At 39.9% G+C, this 20,473-nt stretch overlaps 1 protein-coding gene across 3 annotated transcripts in view; it reads right to left on the reverse strand.

Annotated features, from left to right (window-relative positions):
• Positions 1 to 20,473, reverse strand: part of LOC144491354 (SH2/SH3 adapter protein NCK1-like) — a 211,749-nt gene that overhangs the window by 152,528 nt on the left and 38,748 nt on the right. The gene's annotated exons all lie outside the window — the stretch shown is intronic.

Below are 20,473 nucleotides of genomic sequence, written 5' to 3' on the forward strand. Positions count from 1 at the left end.
CTATTGACCGTCCCTTTTTGTTTTCGTAGTGTGGTGGACCTTGGTTTACTGAGCCTTTCCAGACACTGTGTCATATTTTGTGAGATGGGGACTATCGTAACCTCTCCTGAGTGCTGTCTTTTCGTGATTTTTTGTAATCCTAAGCAGCTACGCTTCCCACTGATTCCTTCACCTCTTGGTTCCCTGACTTTCCCTTCCCCCCCAATCTCTAGTTTAAAGTCCTATTGACCACCCCATTTACTCTCTTCGCCAGAACACTGATCCCAGCTCGGTCCAGGTGGAGACCATCCCAACGGTATAAGTCCCCCCTGCCCCAAAACTGATGCCAGTGTCCCATGAAAAAGAACCCTTCTTTCCCACACCACTCTTTCAGCCACGTGTTAACTTCCCTTATTCTTGCCTCCCTATGCCAATTTGCACGTGACTCTATTTTTGAGTACACTAAGAAGCTTTACTTCTCCACTATCAACTTTGGGACTGTCACTGTACTGTTCATCACACGTGCTCCATCCCTAAAAGTGTGATAAGTGCAGTGAGCCTCTCAAACTCCAACCTACACAAACTCCAGATCACCAAGAATTCTGCTGTTCACATCTGATCTACATGAAATTCCACTTATTTGTCACTTTAAAGTCCATCAGCAACTTGCCCTTCTGAGCACCAAATTTAAAACCCAACTCGAGAAAATCCTTCACACTTGCAACTTCTTCCAGCTCTGTTCAACAACTCTGAAGCCTACTCCTTCAACTCCACCAATATCACCACTTTTATCACACAGTGAAGCAAAAGCAGTTCCTTCTTCTCCACAGCGAATCTTGAAATGCTCCGTAAAAGCTGCCTCACCAAACATCACTCCCTTAATTACCATCTGCTCAAATATGATCCAAATTATGAATCATCAAAGCATCTTTGGTTCAAAGTTGTCAGAGGGAGTGCAACTTTCAGAACTTCCGAGTCGAAGTTTTCTGTGCCTTTTCAGTGTCATCAGCACTCCAGATTAAGAGTAACAATCATATCATGTTAAAACCTCAAAATGCTGATGCTGAAGGTAGCATTGTGGCCAAACTATAAAAAAATCCCCATCAAACTCATACTTAAGGTATAAGATAACCTCAACATGCAGAACAATGGGAATGTAATGAATACTGGTAACTTGTTTTAATTTGGATATAGAGTCCAGAACATTTATACTAAAATTTGTTCATTTACCAGAAACATATTCAGTTTCCAAATCATAGAATCCCTCCAGTACAGGAGGCGGCTATTCGGACCATCAAGTCTGCACCGACCACAATCCCACCCAGACCCTATCCCCATAACCCCATATATTTACCCTGCTAATCCCAGTTAGTAAGGTTGATTTAGCATGGCCAATCAACCTAACCTGCACATCTTTGGATGGTTTATAGGTACCAGCGTCAAACCAAGTCTGCCTGCAATTCTGTTCAGAGTCGTGATGTACCACAGTGATTATTTTTGCTGCTGCCATTCAGAGCAAATTCAATGACGGAGAACAAAAAAGGAGTCTGTTTGGTCCCGCGAGGGAGAACATACAGCTCACCGATGATCGCTTCTTGCTGCCAACACTAGTATTTGATTCAACATATACACAAACTGGAACAGCAAACTCTTAATTACCAACATTGTTCTATTATATTACAGCTTTCAAAATCATTATCACTTCAATTCCTCAAGCACACAAGGCAGGAGACATAAAAAGGGTTTTAACAAATATCTATTTCAGAACTGTTAACTGGATTAGACAGTGTAATTTCACAAATTAAATCTCATTTCACCATGCTTAACTGATTACTGTAATAGCTTGCACTCCTATTTTGCACCCTGTCCATAAATGTTGCACGGTTTCAATTTATCTCCTGGTACAAGGCAGCTAACTTTGAATACTTCCCAGCCGCCAGTCCAGGTTGGCCAAACAGTTACAGGAACAAAATTATGAAGCTAATCTTAAAATTGTATATGATGCAGCTCACTGAAGCTGCAATACTTGCTGACAAACTGATGAAATATGGGCTTGCACCTATAATTTGCCACCACAGTGAATCAGGCACAAGTTTTCATTGAGCCAGATGTGTCCTTCAACTCAGTCAAAAGAAACAAATATGTCTAAAATAGAGGGAGTGATGGGGGATTGGGGGAGAAAGAGAGCACAGTACCTGAAACAGTAAACTCTCTTAACCAATAAACTGCAATCCTCCAGCTATAGCAATAATATTCAACAATTTACAAGAATGTTAGTATCTCTAAAGATACTGAAAAACTTATCATTTTCATTACATTTCAAACCTATAAGAAATCCGTGTAGATGGACAGCTTGTCAAGGATTCAAAAGTGGCATTGGAATGTGGATAACAGGGCTATATATTAGAGCACTTCAAAAAGATTGCCAACCTTATACAAAGTTATTTGCTAAATATTCTGAAAAAAGACCACAAATGATGCAGGATTTAAATAAAAATACACACATTATTTAGTCGCCAAATTATGCCGGTCACAAACTACTCTTTTTTACTTTTCAATATGCAAAGTTGATTAAATTTACCACACACAAACATGACTGCACTTTACCTACCCAAGATCAGTGTGTTCCACATCACAGATCACACAAGATACAACAGTTGTAATCCAACAGGGACCAGCTGTTCACTGGTTTCTTTTGGCAACAACCCGAGATTAATATCAGCCACATGCTGATGCACGCAGACTGCTGGATATTAAACCAAGGGCATTGACGACATAAATGAAATATTCAAAGTTTTAATGCAATAAAAAAAGGTGGTTAATGTAGCTGTCTGATTGAAGCTAGTTTTAGTCAAATGTAGAGAACTGGGGGGGGGGGGGGGTGAAATCCTTGACAAGCTGTCCATCTACACGGATTTCTTATCATTTTCATTACATTTCAAACCTATAAGTTTTTCAGTATCTCATTGAGCCAGATGTGTCCTTCAACTCAGTCAAGAGAAACAAATATGTCTAAAATAGAGGGAGTGATGGGGGATTGGGGGAGAGAAAGCAGGAATCCAAGCACAAAAGGTCACTTGTTGGGGGACACAATGAATGTACCACTTATTTAGCAAGACTTTCCAGATGGTCAAATATTTCAACATGTGTACAGACGAATAATTACCATTTTTTTCAAATTCTATACCTGCAATTGCAATGGTTATTTCTTGTTAATTTCAGTAAATATATCATTCGTTTTGCTCCCCAGGGAAAACCATTGTCTTAGTGGGACAAGACACTGATTGCAGGCCAGAATAGGTACAAATGGATGTGTAGTTTGAAATGGCCTATAACACACTGGTCAGTGAGGTGGCCCACTGGAGCTCTGCTCATAATGTTACCATCACTTTGGTGTCCGTCCAGCATCGAGATGTGGAATCTGCTTCACTAAGAATATCCTGCAGGCTAATAAAGGGCGCTTAAAAGAGATTGCCAACCTCGGAAAGGAAAAATGGAATAACCTCAGGCCACTTCAGAAATTTTAACTTTGAAGTGCTCATCTTTATTTACCTGCCTGATCTTGTCTGGTCCATTCGGGCCATCATGCTTGTTTTGGCTCTTTGAAACAAAGATTAGTCCCACTTCCCTGCTACTTTTCCTTAGCTTTGCAAATGTTTTCCTTTTCAAGTACATCCAATGTGAGAGAAAGGCCTGCATGTCCAAAAGGCAATACAATAACCTACAATGACAGTGGAGCTTTTTTTCAGTAAAATCGGAATGAAAATGTTATGAGGCTCCTAACCCTCTACTATAGGATGATAGGGAACTATTACAAAACTCATGATTGAAAATGTTCTTTTTCTGAATCTAAATATTCATTTCTTGACTTCTGGCAAGGAGCTACTACATCATTTATACCATGTAGGAGGACAAATCTATTTTTTTGTTATTGCTCAGGCATGGAGACATTAAAGATATCTTCATATTTCCAGACCACACAAAACACAAACCAGTTGCTTCTCTTCAATCTACACAGGCTAAAAACAAATACCTGCAAGCGTAAACTTGAAAAGAGCCAAAACTATTAGCCTCTGTACAAGCTATGACTCTTAACAAGTATTTTAAAGGGAACGTGCATCTAAGTTGCAAAAAAAAATGCAAATCACAAGAGCTCAAAGAGAAGAAATAATACAAGAGCCCGAAATGTTACAAATCCCTCAAACACACAATACTTGTCTAGATGATCACTTCAACTTAATTTCTTTCAGCTCATCATTGTCACGGTTTACATCATTTTGACAATCACAATCCACAAGCAAAAACATTCCTGATGTCAATAAACTATATATAACGGCTGACTCTTCCTTTGGGCGAAATTAATTCCTGCTGGGAAGTAATGGCCTTAGTACTGGTTAAAAGTCAAGTTATTTTTGTCAAAGAATGTAGAACTGCTGTTTTTGAAATGACAGCCTGAGAAAAAAAGACATTGCATTGTATTCTGCCAACACCAGACAACGAACAGCTGCATTGGCTATAAAACATGTAGCAAATAGTTCCAGATCCCAAGATCCTGTTCTCAAACTAAAATGACCTTAAATTCTGAACAACAAAAACAAAGTGATGATTGCCTGGTTCTCACATAATCAATTGCTGCCCAATTAAATTAAAATAAATTCGACATAGATCATAGATAGACTCATTAAAAAAAATTGTATATTTAACCCAGGTTTGGATTTTCAATTCTCCCGTTTTATTATTCAGACTTCACCTGAGAACATGGGACTCGGTCTTTTAGCCCACCAAATCTGTTTCACTCTCCAATGAGATGATGGTTGATCTTCAGTTTAGCTCCATGTATCCACTCTGTCCCATTTCCCTTAATACCGTTGGCTAACAAAAACCTACCCTTTAAAGATTTAAAGTTAACAAGTCTAACTTCAATTGCCATTTGCAGAAGAGGATTCCAAATTTCGACAACCCTTTGTGTAAAGTGTTGATCAATTTTGTTCCTGAAATCTCTGGCTCTAAATTTTAGACTTTGCCCCCAGTCCTGGGTTCTGCAATCATTGGAAATCATTTCTCTCTGCTTACCCTGTATGCTCCACTCAATACTTGAAAACTTTGATCAAATTATCCCTGAACATTTCAAGTTCCAGGGAATACAATTTGGGTTTGTGTAATTTTTCCTCATAATTTAACCCTTGGGAGGACAGGCATCAAATCTACACAGAATTCCACCCAAGGTCAATACAACTTTCTTAGTGCGATACCTAGAACAGCTTATAGTACTCTAGGTGTGTCTAATTAGGGTTTTGCATTGCTGCAGCACAGTTGTTATCTACTTGTATTGTAGTCCTTTAGACACAAAGGTTTAAAATATTAAATTATTTCCTGTACTGCTTTGTGTAATTTTAACGATCTATGCTGTTGGATTCTCCGCGTGTCCCTACAGCATGTTTCATGACAGCAGGAGATGGCCCGCTGCTGGATCTTCTGGTCCCACCCCTGTCAATGGGATTTCCCAATGAATTCACCCCCAGACGCAGGTTTCCATCAGCTGGACCAGAAAGTCCCATCAGCGAGAACAGTTGGAAAATTCCAGCCTAAGTTCTCTGGATCTCACATTTGGCGGCACTGAAGTTAATTCACCGCAATTTTGCCTATTCACTTATTCTACTAATATCACTTTAGAACTTCAAGCTTCCATGCTGACAATGTCGTCCAGTTGCACCATCTGAAAATTTGGGCAAGTGGCATTCCATTCTTTCATCTCAGTCACTAATAAATAGGATGAATAGTTGCAGCTTCAAAATGCATCTTTGCAGATTACCATTAGTCACAGGCTACTTAACAACTGGCCATTCAGCCGATTTCTTAACCAAGTCAATATTTTGCCTTCAAATCCATGAGCTTCAACTTTTACTAACAATCTCTTATGAGAGACTTGGCCAAACATCTTCTAGACATCTGCAAAAACATCCATAGACATTTCTCTCATCCCACTGAAGTCAGGCTTAACTTAACACAAAATCTTTAGCTGTTTCACATTTCTCCCTTTCAAATGCTACGTTGAAGTTGATCATATTGTAGATGGATCTGTGGAGGCTTTAGAGAGGGTACAGAAAAGATTTACCAGGATGTTGCCTGGTATGGAGGGCATTAGCTATGAGGAGAGGTTGGAGAAACTTGGTTTGTTCTCACTGGAACGACGGAGGTTGAAGGGCGACCTGATAGAAGATTGAGAGGCATAGACAGAGTGGATAGTCAGAAGCTTTTTCCGAGGGTGGAAGAGTCAATTACTAGGGGGCATAGCTTTAAGGTGCAAGGTTTAAAGGAGATGTACGAGGAAGATTTTTTACACAGAGGGTGGTGGTTGCCTGGAACTCGTTGCCGGGACACGGTAGTGACTTTTAAGGGGCGTCTTGACAACTACATGAATAGGATGGGAATAGAGGGATATGGTCCCCGGAAGGGTAGGGGGTTTTAGTTAAGTCAGACAGCATGGTCGGTGCAGGCTTGGAGGGCCGAAGGGCCTGTTCCTGTGCTGTAATTTTCTTTGTTCTTTATATTATGAATGCTGTTGGATGAATGTTCTCGTACTGTTAGGCTGTTAACTAAATCTGGCTCCTTACTCTGTTACCAAATCTAATCTGGCAAGTTTCCCACGAACATACAAAATAGAAACAGAGGCCAGCCATTTGGTCTCTCAAGCCTGCTCTGCCAATCATTAAGATCATGGCTGATCAGTTTGTGTTTCTAATTCCACATTCCCATTTACCCCTGACAACCTTCGATTCTCTGGCCTAACAAGAATCCATCTACCTTTACCTTAAAAATATTCAATGACCCCACCTCCACTAACTTCTGAGGCAGAGAGTTCCAAAGTTAGACAACCCCCAGAAAAAAAACTTTCCTCATCTCTGTTCTTAAAAGGGGATCCCTAATTTTAAAACAGTGGCCCCTAGTTTTAGACTCACCCACAAGAGGTAATATCCTTTCTACGGACACCTTGTCACTATTGCTCACAATTGTTCAGGATTTTATGTACTTTAATCAAGTCACCCCTCACCCTTCTAAACTCCAGTAGAAAAAACACATCCTTTCCAACCTTTCCTCAAAAGACAACCTGCTTATTCCAAGTGTAAATCTCCACTGCATTTATATCCTTCAATAAATAAGTTGACCAGGCTGCACACAGTATTCAAGATGTAGTCTCATCAGTGCCCTACATAACTGAAGCATAACATCCTCACTTCTCTGTTCAATTCCTCTCATAAAAGATAGCATTCCATTACAAGCAAATTACTGCAGATGCTGAAACCAAAAGAGAAAATGCTGGAAAATCTCAGCAGGTCTGGCAGCATCTGTAAGGAGAGAAAAGAGCTGACGAAGTCCAGATGAAGCTTTGACAAAGGGTCACCTGGACTCAAAATGTTAGCTCTTTTCTCTCCTTACAGACGCTGCCAGACCTGCTGAGATTTTCCAGCATTTTCTCTTTTGATAGCATTCCATTAACCTTCTTAATTACTGTTTCACCTGCAGACTAACTGTGACTCATGCACTAAAGCACCTGGATCTCTCTGCACTTCTGAATTCTGCTGTCATTCTCCATTTAAGGAATACTTCGCTTTTTTAATTCTTCCTGCCAAAGTGAACAACTTCACATTTTATCACATTATACACCATATGCCAGATTTTTGCCCACTCGCTAAACCTATCCATCTGCAACCTCCTTATGTCCTCTTCGCAACATATTTTCCTGCTATTTTTGTGTCATCCACAAGCTTAGTTACCATGCCTTCATTCCACTCATCTAAGTTGTTCATGTCATTTGTAAAAAGATGAGGCAATGATCCCTGTGGAACTCCACTTGTTACATACCGCTAATCAGAAAAAGACCCATTTCTGCATTCTTTGTTTTCTGCCAGCCAGATAACTTTCTTTCCATGCTAATATGTTACCCACTACACCATGGGCTTTTATTTTCCACAACTTTTGATGTGGCACCTTGTCAAATGCCTTCAGGAAATCCAAGTGCATTTTGTCTATAGGCTCCCCTTTATCCACAGCGCATGCTATTCCTTCATACAACTCCAATAAATTGGTTAAACATGATTTCCTTTTCACAAAACCATGACTCTTCACCATTGTCAAGTTTTTTTTTAAGTACCTAGCTATAAGCTCCTTAATGATTGATCCTAACATCTTCCCCACAACAGATGTCAAGTTCACTGACCTATAGTTTCCTGTTTTCTTCCTCCCTCCCTTCTCGAATAGAGAGGTCACATGTGTTACTTTCCAGTCTGATGGAACACGGAGGGAGTTTTGGAAAATTAACAGTTATACATCTACTACTTCATTAGCCACCTATTTTAAGATCCAGGATGAAATCCATCAGGAACTGGAGACTTGATTCCATCAGTTTGCTCAGTAAGACTTCCCTAGTGATACCAATTTCACCAAGTTCCTCTCTTGCGTTTATTTCTTGATTTATAGCTATTACTGGAATGATTTTTGAATCTTCTATAGTGAAGACAGAAGCAAAATATTTGTTCATTTCATCTGCCATTTCCTTATCAACTATTAACTCCACATTGTCACTCTCGAGAGGACCAACACTTACTTACTCCTTGTCGGTTCTAAGACTTGTTGTTACAGAAAGCTATTCTGAACACTGGTTCATCCCAACCTATATGCAGGTTAAAATCTCCCATGAAAGCCATTGTGCCTTTATTACTTGCCTGTCTAATCGCTGCATTTATATAATCTACCACTTTACAGTTGCTATCAGGGCTCCTGTAAACATCTTCCATTACAATTTTAATCCTTCTTAATTCTACCCATAAGGTCTCAATTCCTGCTTACATCTTCTTATATCCCTTATCATTGAAGTTATTTCATCGTTAATCACCAAGGCTACTCCTCCACCATGATCATTTTCCTCATTCTTCCTGAAAAATTTAGAATCATAAAATCCCTACAGTGCAGGAGGCGGCCATTCGGCCCATCGAGCCTGCACTGACACCAATCCCACCCAGGCCCTATCCTCGTAACCCCACATATTTACCCTATTAATCCCCCTGACATCCCCCGAACATTAAGGAGTAATTCAGCATGGCCAATCAACCTAACCCGCACATTATTGGACAGTGGGAGGAAACCGGAACACCCAAAGGAAACCCACGCAGACACGGGGAGAATGTGCAAACTCCACACAGTCACCCAAGCCAGGAATCGAACCCAGGTCCCTGAAGCTGTGAGGCAACAGTGTTAGCCACCAGTTACTACACTTATATACAGTATATAAATACACTTTAGAGTGCATTTAGTTCCCAATCCTAACCACCATGCCTCTGTAATGTCTACCATATTGTACACCAAGTTGAATTTGTGCATGCAATTCATTAAATTTGCTTCCTACACTCTGCTTTTGTGGAAAGAACATTTGTTCCGCCCACAACCCAAACCTGTCCTTTTGCTCTAATATTGTTTATCCTCACATTTTGCCCAATTCTCTTTCTTGATTTATCATATTTTAGTTTCATCCTTTCCTATAATGCCAAAAGAACAATTTCTAACTGTTGCACTATTCTCTTCCATTTTGCCTCGAAATAATCTTACCTTTTGAAGCCTCCCCCTCAAAGTCCTTGTGATCACCCTAGCCACTCTTTCCACCAGGGCCCTAGTTCCAGTCCATTCCTACCATAATACTAAGCTGATCTTTTTCTACACCCTAGTTATGACTGTAACATTATATTCTGCACCCTCTCCTTTCCTTCTCCCTTTTGTACTCTATGAATGGTATGTCTTGTCTGTATAAAGTGCAAGAAACAATCCTTTTAACTATATCCCAATGCATGTGACAATAATAAATCAAAATTCAGTTCCTTGCACCCAGAACTGGTATCAACATCCCATGAAATGGAATCCCTCTTTCCCACACTTGTCCAGAATTATCAGCTGGGATTGTAACACTTGACGTACATGAAATAATCTCCTCTTGAAAAATTATACTTGAAAACAAAATAAAACACAAGAGATAGCAGCATTACGGGGAGGTAATATATTGCTCTGATCTCCTGTTCGATCTCCATTATACTATTATGATGAACGGGCAGGAAAACAGCAAGGATTTGATTTATTATCGTCACATGTATTAGTATAGAGTGAAAAGTATTGTTTCTTGCATGCTATACAAAAGTATACCGTACATAGAGAATGAAAGGAGAGAGAGTGCAGAATGTAGTGTTGCAGTCATAGCTATTCTCACCATGCTGATGCCTTGCATTTGTGATCGTGAGTCTGGCTCAGTATAGCAGTGAGGGAGGCCTACTCTCAGTTTCAGTCGAACTACAAATTGTCTCTGATCTTCTGACATAAGGATATACAGGGATGTCTTGAAAGACTAACTCAATCCATAAGTAATGGCCTCATAATTGAATGGTCAACTCTCATCAAGGTTGCAAGTGCAAAGTCATCCAAAAGAAAATCTAAATAATCATTTAAATGGTGAAAACTGGGAGCAATGGAATTCCAAAAAGAATTAAGGATCTCTGTACAGATATTAAATAGTAGCAAAGTGCCAAAATAATCAAAGACTAATATTAATGGTTGCTCACCTTTATAAGTAAAATTTTAGAACATAAAAAGAGGATGAAGTTTTGCCTCCATTGTGGTTTGCACTTTGTACAATTCTGGGCACCACACCTTAAAAGGATTTATTGGCCACAGAAGGATTGGCACATAGGTTCACTCACACTATACCAGAACTCCAAAGGTTAGATTCTGGAGAATACATAAACTAGATTTGTAATCCCTGGAATGCAGAAAACCACAGAATAATTTTGCTGAGATTTTGAACATAATTGAAAAGGAAGAGAGAAACTTATTCTGCTGGTGTGGGAGTAAAGGACAAAGAGACAAAATCTTATAAGTAGAGGCTGGCCTTTCAGGAGAGAAGTTATAAAACTCTTTAACAAACTGATGGGTGTGTTGAACAATCTCTCTCACAAAAAAAACAGCAGATGCTAGCAAATTAATACATTAGATTTTTTAAAAGGGTAGTAAAGAATAGTGAACTAGGACAGGTGGATGGAGTTAGGATGCAGATCAACCATGATATCACTGAACATGCTTAAGTGGCTAAATGGGACCTATCTTGATGTTCAACAGCTCATGGAATCAAGAAAGGAAGCAATGACTTCAGCACAGGCAGTTAGGGAATACATAAAAACAAAGTGTTGGAAAAACTCTGCAGGTCCAGCAGTATCTGTGGAGAGAGAAACAGACACCAAAATAAGAGTCATATTCAACTCGAAACATTAATCCTTTGTCCATAAGCTGCTGCCAGGCTTGCTGAGTTTTTCTAACACTTTGATTTTTGTTGCAGATTTCCAGCATCCACAGTATTTTACTTTCATTATAGTTGAGAGGGAAAGTCAGCCATATTTTGCTACTCGTCCCATGAACAGAATGAATGCCCTCTTAAAGTCGGAGATCGATCAGGCATATTTTGAGTTAAAAGGGTCTTGCTTACACTCATTAATGGTTAAAAATCAAGTTATTTTTTGAATCTGTCTTTTTGTTTTCAAAAAAATGCTATTTTTAAAATCGTAATCACGTTGAGGAAATAGTTGGTTAAAGAAAAGAAACTGGTTTGTAAGATTGAAAGAAGCTACCCACATTGAAACATTTTGCACTGCATTCCCCAGGAAATTTATACAATGGCTTCCTATTCTTAGACTGAAACCACACTCGGCATGAACTATTATGCATTGGTACTATAATTAGCAGCCAATAAAATCAGAATCTTACTAACAGTTACTCAATTATTTCATGCATTGATGTACAAGATCTGAACTCAACTTATATTTTTCAAATAGAAATTAATGGATTTTTAAAAAATTTGTATAAGCCATACAATTTTAATCATGGCAAGTACTTAAACTAGCCAATGTTTCACCCTCAGCCAACTTCACAAAAATACATTATTTTATGTTGCTGTGCACAAATTGGCCACAGTTTTCTATATTGCAACGGTGACTACACTCCATTGGCTGTAGAGTGCTGCAGGACATCTTGAGGTCACAAAGGTGCAATATAAAATGAAGAGCTTTCTTTTCTTTGCACAACTCTGGAAAAAGAACACTGCATACAGTGCCAAATTACTCCAAGCAATTTCTCAGTGTATGTTGCTCAGTTTCCATGGGGACAGGGGAAATAAAATGGCATGGTCTTTGCGGTTACTATGAAACCAGTGGCCAGTTAAACAACCATTGGAACATTACAAGTTACCTCCTTGAGGTGCAATTGAACAGTTAGAGCAACTGAAATGGTGTAATTTATGTGGGCCATTTTTAAAAAAAATATTTTTATCATTGACTCTTTGAAACACATTATATGAACACCAACCTTGAGGAGACAACCAAATTTGTACAGTGTAATATTATTATACTCCTATTAATGCATCTTTACACCTTCTATACCACTGCTTGTATTTTATGTTCTCTACCTCACCATCTACCTGGAGATAGGGGCTTCATTCTGTCTTAAGTGAGAATTCCAAGATCAGAACTTTATGTTGATCGAGCGGATGCACGTCGAGTAGGACAAGCATCCTAATATCACTGTGCATGCATGCAACATTACAACTAACTGGCAGGCACACATGGAAATCTGATGCATATCCGCTGGCAATTAAGTGGTCAATTAAGCTCATTAAAGGTGGTGATTTTTGTGACCCGCCCACTTATACAGTTGGTGGACGGGCCAATTGTCCAAGTGGCCTTCATGTTTTTGCAGCAAACATATTCCAAGGTGGGATAAAACATCATCGGTGACATAAAATAAAAGACAACATGTGAGGGCTAAGGTCCTATCAGCTCTGCTGCCAAGTGCATGAATTTGCAGTATTTCTTTGACTTCATTTCATTTCTACAGGCCTGGAGCTCCATGCAGCAGCTCTCTTCTCAGGTCTGATCATGTCTGGAAGTGCACAGTGCATCTCCTTCTGGACCTGCATGATCATGTGCAAGATTCTGGCCCAAGTGTTTTCTTGGTGGATGCTATTGGCTGCAAACAACAAGGTCTTGGCTTCGTATTGAATGAAAGAAAAGTATTTGCATCTCTTTTTGCTAAAAATCCAACAAAAACAGAAAATGCAAAATGTGACAGGTTAGTCAGTGCCAGTGGAGGGGTTGCACATCAAGATATTGGCTGTAACCTTACACCATAACTAATAAAAATCAAAAGCAATTAAACATGAACAGGATGAAGTTAAAGTGTAGTGAATGAGGTACAGAGCAAAGGAGAGTGAGGAAGACATTGAGAGAGGAATGGGTGCCAAAATTGCAACTCACTTCTATTTTCACCAAGGATGTGCATTCACATTGCTCAATATGCTGCATTTCCTAAGCTAAGGACACCAGATGCAAATTAGGTAACCACTTTGTCAAACGGCTCTTTTCAATCAATGTGCAGCACCAAGCCCCACCCCCCACAACACTTACTCTCCTGATCATACTAGATGGCAGTTTCCACAATCACTTGTAAACTAAAACTTGCAATCTTACTCATTCCTATGTAAGTTTAGCATGTCCAGATTGGTATTAATCACATTCTGGTTTATTGCTAATTAGAGAATGCATAAAGGGCTCATCAACATTTCCTCTCTCTTCCAGGAGGGGGAAAATAATAATTGTAACAATTTGCAGTGCAGAAAGAAGACAATTATATTTGTGCTCTATGATGATCGTAGAACATAAAGCAGACTAAAAGTAGGACCCAGGAGCTCCTTATGTGGTTGAGCCAGATCTGACATTGGATGGTCAAACCAGTTAACTACCATACGATTTAAAGTCTGTGTTCTTTGATTTTAAGGGAATAGAAATGAGGGCCATGGCAGGGAAACGACTAGAATGAAAGAGTAATGGTTTCACTCCAAATCATGAATGAGTGAGGGAAGCACTTAAATCTACTCCTAATAATTTAAACTCACTGTATTAAGCTATTTGAACTTGGGGTCGGACTGTAGCTGAATCAACTTTAATAACACTGCTCTCACCTTGCACTGCACCTCACAATTAGTCTCAACCTACTTGCTGCCTTGCTAAAAGCCTGCCCGAACAGCAACATTTTTCAACTCCAATTGGGCCCATGCAAAATTCATATGGAAATTAGAAACTAGCAGGCCTTTTCTAAGGTTAGGACTAGAAGGCTATTCCAGTTCATTATTTAGTAATAATCCATGCACACAAATTACTCTTCAGAACAGGAAATGATCATGGACCACTATTTCTGCAACTGCGAAGTCGAGGTGGCTGCAGAGATCTCCGTCCAATGCAGCAACAATCTGCAGTAATTCTTTGCAAATAATTAGATTCAACAGCTGCAACTGGAAAATCCTATGCCAATTTATTGAAATAAAGATAGAAACGTGAAGGTTGGGAGGAAAACCGAGAAAGGAACAGGGCTTTTAAAACGTTATACTTAAGAGGGCTTAATTAATTGACATTTCACACCTTAAATTGTTCTGGGTACAGTTGCAATTAACCACAAAATCAATATGGAAATGAGACTTTCGTTGCTTGCTATTGTTTAGAAGCACTGCTGAAGGAAACAGTGAGCTATACTTCAATAAGCAGACCAACAGAAGCATAACTCTCACCAACATGGCAGGATTCTCAACTTTTTTGCATTTGGAAAGAAGAACAGATGGTTAAACAATAGCATTATATCAAAAAGTAGCTTACATAATTGCATAGATTCTAAAGAACCCCCCAAGCTTCATTAATTGTAACAAAAAAAGGGCAACTGACGCACATATGACATGCCATGAATAGGAAAATTGTTAATCTTCACTAATCTTCAGTGCTAAAAATGAACATTAATATAATTGCCATGATGTAGAATGTACAGCACAAAAGCAGTTTATTTGACCCAGCAAGTCCATGCCAGCGATTATGCTCCATTCAAGCCATTGATATAGAAAACAACAAAACGCAGCAAGATGAGGGAAAAAATTGCAACCAAAACGTATACACTTTTAGTCAATAAATTAATTGTGTGGAGGATCTCAAAGGCAAGTGGAGAGTTAAAGGAATTTTGAAAGGGTCATCAAGTGCGCAGCATAGGTGGCTAAAAGGAAAAAGCAAGGTGCACAGGACAATAGGATGTGGTGGTGAAACCAAGGATTCATGGCTGGAGAAGGTTACAGAGATGGGAGAGGGTGAAATTATGAATAGATCTCAACATTATCGAATTTAATATCCAAGATCTTAGACAAGTCAGCATGGTGATGAGTAAACAGGAATTAGTAAGGAATGGGATATACAAACAGCAATGTTTTAGACAAGCTAAAGTTTACACAAAATGGACAATGGGGGGACCTCTTCGGATAGCATTGGTCTAGTTGAGTATGGAGGTGGCAAAGAACATTTCAAAGAGAGACCAAGGTTGGTGCAAAGGTAAGCAATCCTATGGCAATGGAAATAGGTAGTCTTTATGATGGAGAGACTATGAGGTCAGAAGCTCAAACTGAGGATGAATCACATGTGAAAAGTCTGGCTCAGCCCGAGACTGTGGCTGGGGAGAGGAAGTCAGTAGCAAGGGCTTGCAGAAAACACTAAAGATGATGACTTTGAACTTTGCAAAGTTTAGCCAAAGGATATTTTGACGAATTCAAAACTGCACATCAGATATGCAATCGATAACATTAAAGCAACAGTGGAGGTAGAGCTCAGTGTCATAAGTGCATGTATGGAAGCCGTCACCTCGTGTGCAGATGGTGTCAGCAAATGGAAACATGGAGATGAAGGAGAGGTGAGATCAGAGGATAGTTCTGGAATCCCTTCAAGATCCAAGTGTCAACACAGGTAGTGTGAAGAGCTAAGAGCAGAACTTCAAAATGACATAGGCAAATTAGTGGAATTGGCAGACAGGTAGCAGATGAAGTTCAATGTGGAGAATGAGACGCGATTCATTTTGGTAGGAAGAATACAGAGACACAATATAAAATAAAGCGTACAACTCTCGTTAGAGTGCAGGAGCAGAGGGACCTTGGGGTATACGTGCATAAATCACTGAAGGTGACAGGAGACATCGAGAGAGTGGTTAATAAAGTATGCAGTATCCTAGCCTTTATTATTATGAGCATCAAGCACTAGAGCAAAGATTAAAACACTAGTTTGGAGTATTGCATCCAGTTCTGAGCACCACACATTAAGGAAGGATGTAAAGGCATTGGAAATAATCCAGAAAAGATTCACAAGCATGGTTCCAGGGATGAGGAACTTCATTGAAGACAGATTGGAAAAGTTAGGACTGTTTCCCTTAGCAAAAAGTCTGAGAGGAGATTTGATGGAAGTATTCAAAGTCATGATGAGTCTGGGCAGAGTTGATAGGGAGAAACCGTTTCCACTCGTGAAAGGATAGATAATGAGAGGGCACAAATTTAAATTAAATCGGCAAAAAGCAAACATTTCACAGAGTGGTTAAGGTCTGTAATGCACTGCCCGAGAGTGACGGAGCCAAGTTCAATCGAAGCATTCAAAATGGAATTAGACGGTTATCTTAAAAAGGAGAAGGTGGGAGAATGGCACTGAGCTGCAGACATGATGAGCCAAATGGCCTCCTTGTTCAGCTTAACATAGTTGAACTTAGATAGGTAACAATAGAAGAGAGGCATTGGAAGCAGGATGGTGTAGCTAGTGCAGTAACAAGGGCAGAAACCTGATTGGAGAGATTTAAACCAGAATGTGAAGCATGGGCCAGGAAGGAAAATTGGTGGGTGGATGGGTAGCTTAATACAATTGGGGTCAAAGGGAGGACATGAGTCGCCTGAACAAAATGAGCTTGTATATTTAAAGAATTCTTGCATTGCAACACAAGAACAGACTTGGCCTATTTGCATGTACACATCATCACTTCACTATACATGCTTAACATAGTTTAACCTCAGACACATGGGGTGGGATTCTCAGTATCGAATGTGGGTAAAAACTGGAGTAAATCACACTGTTTTTTTCAGCAGGAGTTTCAAAATGAATCTCCCACACTCTGGACACTGCAGAGTGCACGAGCATGAATCACTCCAGAAACCAGTGGGTGGGGCGTATTCTCGCTGGAGAGGCCGGCAGCATAGTGCCATGCAGGCCACTGCGCATGTGGCGATCCGTCAGTGCTGAGATCGGCGCATGCACTGTGTCCCGTCTACCGGCCTCTTGATTGCAGGCCAGCTACACGATCCTGCATCGCTCCGATCTCCCCACGGCTTGATCGCTGCCCCCCTCCTCCCCCCCCCCCCCCCCGAACATGAAAGGGCCCAGCCCCATCCACACCCCTTCCCAACCCCAAATGCCAGCCCTTATTGCTCCCTCCCGCTGTCACTCAGCTCCAGTGCAGAGTGGCAGCAGAAACCCCCACCACATCAGGCCAGTCCCCATTGGGCACCACCCCATGCCAGTGGACAGTGCCAAGATGCCCCAGTGGACAGTGCCAGGGGGCCCAGAGTGGCAATGCCCAAGGGCACCTCCCCAGGCGCCCAACCCTCTTGGGGGGGGGATCTCCTCCCTTCTCCCCACCCCCCTTCACTCGAGAAAGGTTGGGCTACCAGCTCCCCCCAAGTGAGGAGCTATATTAAACCCTGCTGGAGTGAAGCACTCCTGCGGGTTGGGGGCGGGTGCTAATGGGAGATTTCAGCCCCACTAATAGGATTTAAATTATATTAAAATTACCTGCTGCATATATTAGGCAGCTCCGTGCCAAATTCCAGCACAGGAAATCCTGCACTGGGAGACATGGGGAAAAAATTCTTGCTTCTCAAAAATGACTCGGAAGAGAATGCAGTAGTGTTATACAATGCACTCACACAGATAGGTCAGCCTTCTAAGTTTAGGGTTAGACCCAATAATTATCCTTGAAAAGGGAAATTCCAAAATTAGGGTTAAATCCAGAAACAGAACTGGAATTTTTGTCAGCCACACACGTTTTTTTCTACTTTTGGCACATGAACGTTTTAATTTCTGTCCTTACTAATGAATGAATAGTGCAAACATACAAATTTGGAGCAGGAGCAGGCCATTCAGCCACTCTAGCCTGCTCCACCATTCAGTAAGATCGTGGCCGATCAGATTATAACCTCAATTCCACATTCCCATTTATCCCATATAACCTTTCACCCATTTGCTTCTCAAGAATCTATGTATCTATGCCTTAAAAATATTCAAACCCTCTGCTTCCACTGCCTTGTAAAGGAAGAGAGTTCCAAAGACTTACAACCCTCAGAAAAAAATTCTCCATGTGAATCTTAAATGGCTGAAAGCAGCGACCCTTGGTTCCATGTCCTCCCACAAGAGGAAAAAAATCCCTTCTACATTCATCGTCAAGATGCTTCAGGATCTTGTATGTTTTTATTAAGTTGCCTCTTCTAAACTCCAGTGTATACAAGCCTAGCCTGTCCAACCTTTCCTCCCAAGCATGTCTTCAATTTTTTTTTCCATGAAGCAGACACTGTGGTTAAAGCTAATGGTGCCCATCAAATCTATTTGGCATAATACAGTGTGAAGACAGTTTTAATTATCCACTCAAGTGTTTCAATTCGTTGTTCTGCTGATTAAATCCAACATCATCTAGATTACAAGCATGCTTTTATTTTTGACGAAAATGTATTTGTTCACAGCTGATGTCACTTTTGAAATAAAATCAGTGACGTTGGTGCGCATGAAAAAAAATCAAAGCATCTAATTACGCATACATGTTAACCAGTTAGCTAAATAGAAAGTTCCTCTTTTGTTCAGTATTCATATGGGCCCAAGTCAAGTTATACATTTTAAAAAGAATTGTCATAATTACCATCCAAGATGGTAAATGCCAAAATCCATCCATCAGCCTTTCCGCAGAGTACATTACTATGAAAAAACAGGTCAAAAGGGTACTGATCATTTTAAATGCATGCTGCAAGTACATTCTAGAAGAGTCTTAAATGTATAATACAAACTTTTTGAAGTGTAACTTTGTACCAATTAAGAGACATAGGATTGCTCACTTTCTTGCAGAAGTTCATTTGTCAAATGAGAATGTGGTGAATTTAATAAGTGATAGCTTAAATACAGAATTCCTGGAACCTTTGAGATTTCTGGCCAAGAGCAGATGGATTCCTCTGCACATGTAAACGACGCACCACATTTAAGTTTTGATCTTACAGACATGGAGGCGGAGACTTAGGCAATTAAATCCTTAACCTTATTATAGGAGAACCTTCCCCAGTCATATAAATTTCCAAGAGCTAATTACATAAAATTACTGTGTGTAAACTGCATGAAACACTTTTAGATAAAAAGGGAAACTTGTCCTCCAAGTCCAAAATAGGTCTAGGGACCATCTTAGATCACGGAATGAAAAATAATTGATGTCCCCTCAGCAAGATGTACATAAATAACATCCAACTGCAGTTGCAGTTATTTCTTACAAGTGGTCACATCTGTTTTACTTGTCCATGAAGAATGAGATAGTGAAAGTTTAAATTTGTAACAGACGAAAAGTCAGTGCCTTCTATGAAAGAGGATTCTTGAGTTCAATGGAATCACTCCTTGTTTATGTAAATTAATCCACAATAACTCAAATCAAAAACTTAAATGCAGTGTGTCGTTTACATGTGCAGAGGAATCCATCTGCTCTTGGTCAGTGTTATAACGTAACCCAGTGACACACTCATATCCTCTCTGATCTTTCCAGATATTCCTTTCTTTCTCAAATTGCTTCTCCAATCTTTCATGCAGATTATTTAAACATTTAGTCAAATGAGGCTAAATACAAAATGTTAAGCTCCGTATGTTCCCCTCACAGCAAGGAGAACATACTTTACCAGTGCAATCACTTATTTAAAATCCGGACAACCTATCCCCGTGCAATAGAAAATAGACACATCTGATTGGTTTGCACCAGCAAATAGTCTTTCATGACTGAAAAAGATGGCTTCCAAAAATTCTCCAACATTTCTAAACTCTTTGCCTCAATGAAAGTCTTCACATCTTTAACTTTAATAAAGGGTGAGATTATTGGAATTAAAGTCTTTCAGAAGAGATGTTTAAATTTTGCTTGCTTTGCTCAAGTGGAATTAAAATCCAATGGTGTTAGTTGAATTGTGGCAGAAAATTCTCTGTGTGGGTCTTGACACTGTTTCGCCCTCAGAATCAAAAATATGTATCTGGTAATTCATCCATTTACTAGTTACAGGACCTTGCTGTATGCAAGTCAGTTGTCATGTATTCAGACAATGTAAGGACCACTTGGGAAAATAATCCATTGGTTCTAAAGCAACTTGAAAGTTCATGGTGCTATGGTAGTACAACTACTTTCTTTCTTGCACACAAAGCAGACATGCACTCACTTGCACCCTCAATTCAGGAGAACTTGCATATAAAGCATCTAAGTCACACATAAGAAGATTTGGGTCACTTGTGCCAACACATTAAATCTTTTACATCACTAATAATAAATCACAGAGGAGTACATA

This window comes from Mustelus asterias, chromosome 3 (genome assembly GCF_964213995.1).
Source record: "Mustelus asterias chromosome 3, sMusAst1.hap1.1, whole genome shotgun sequence".
NCBI classification, from domain to species: Eukaryota; Metazoa; Chordata; class Chondrichthyes; order Carcharhiniformes; family Triakidae; genus Mustelus; species Mustelus asterias.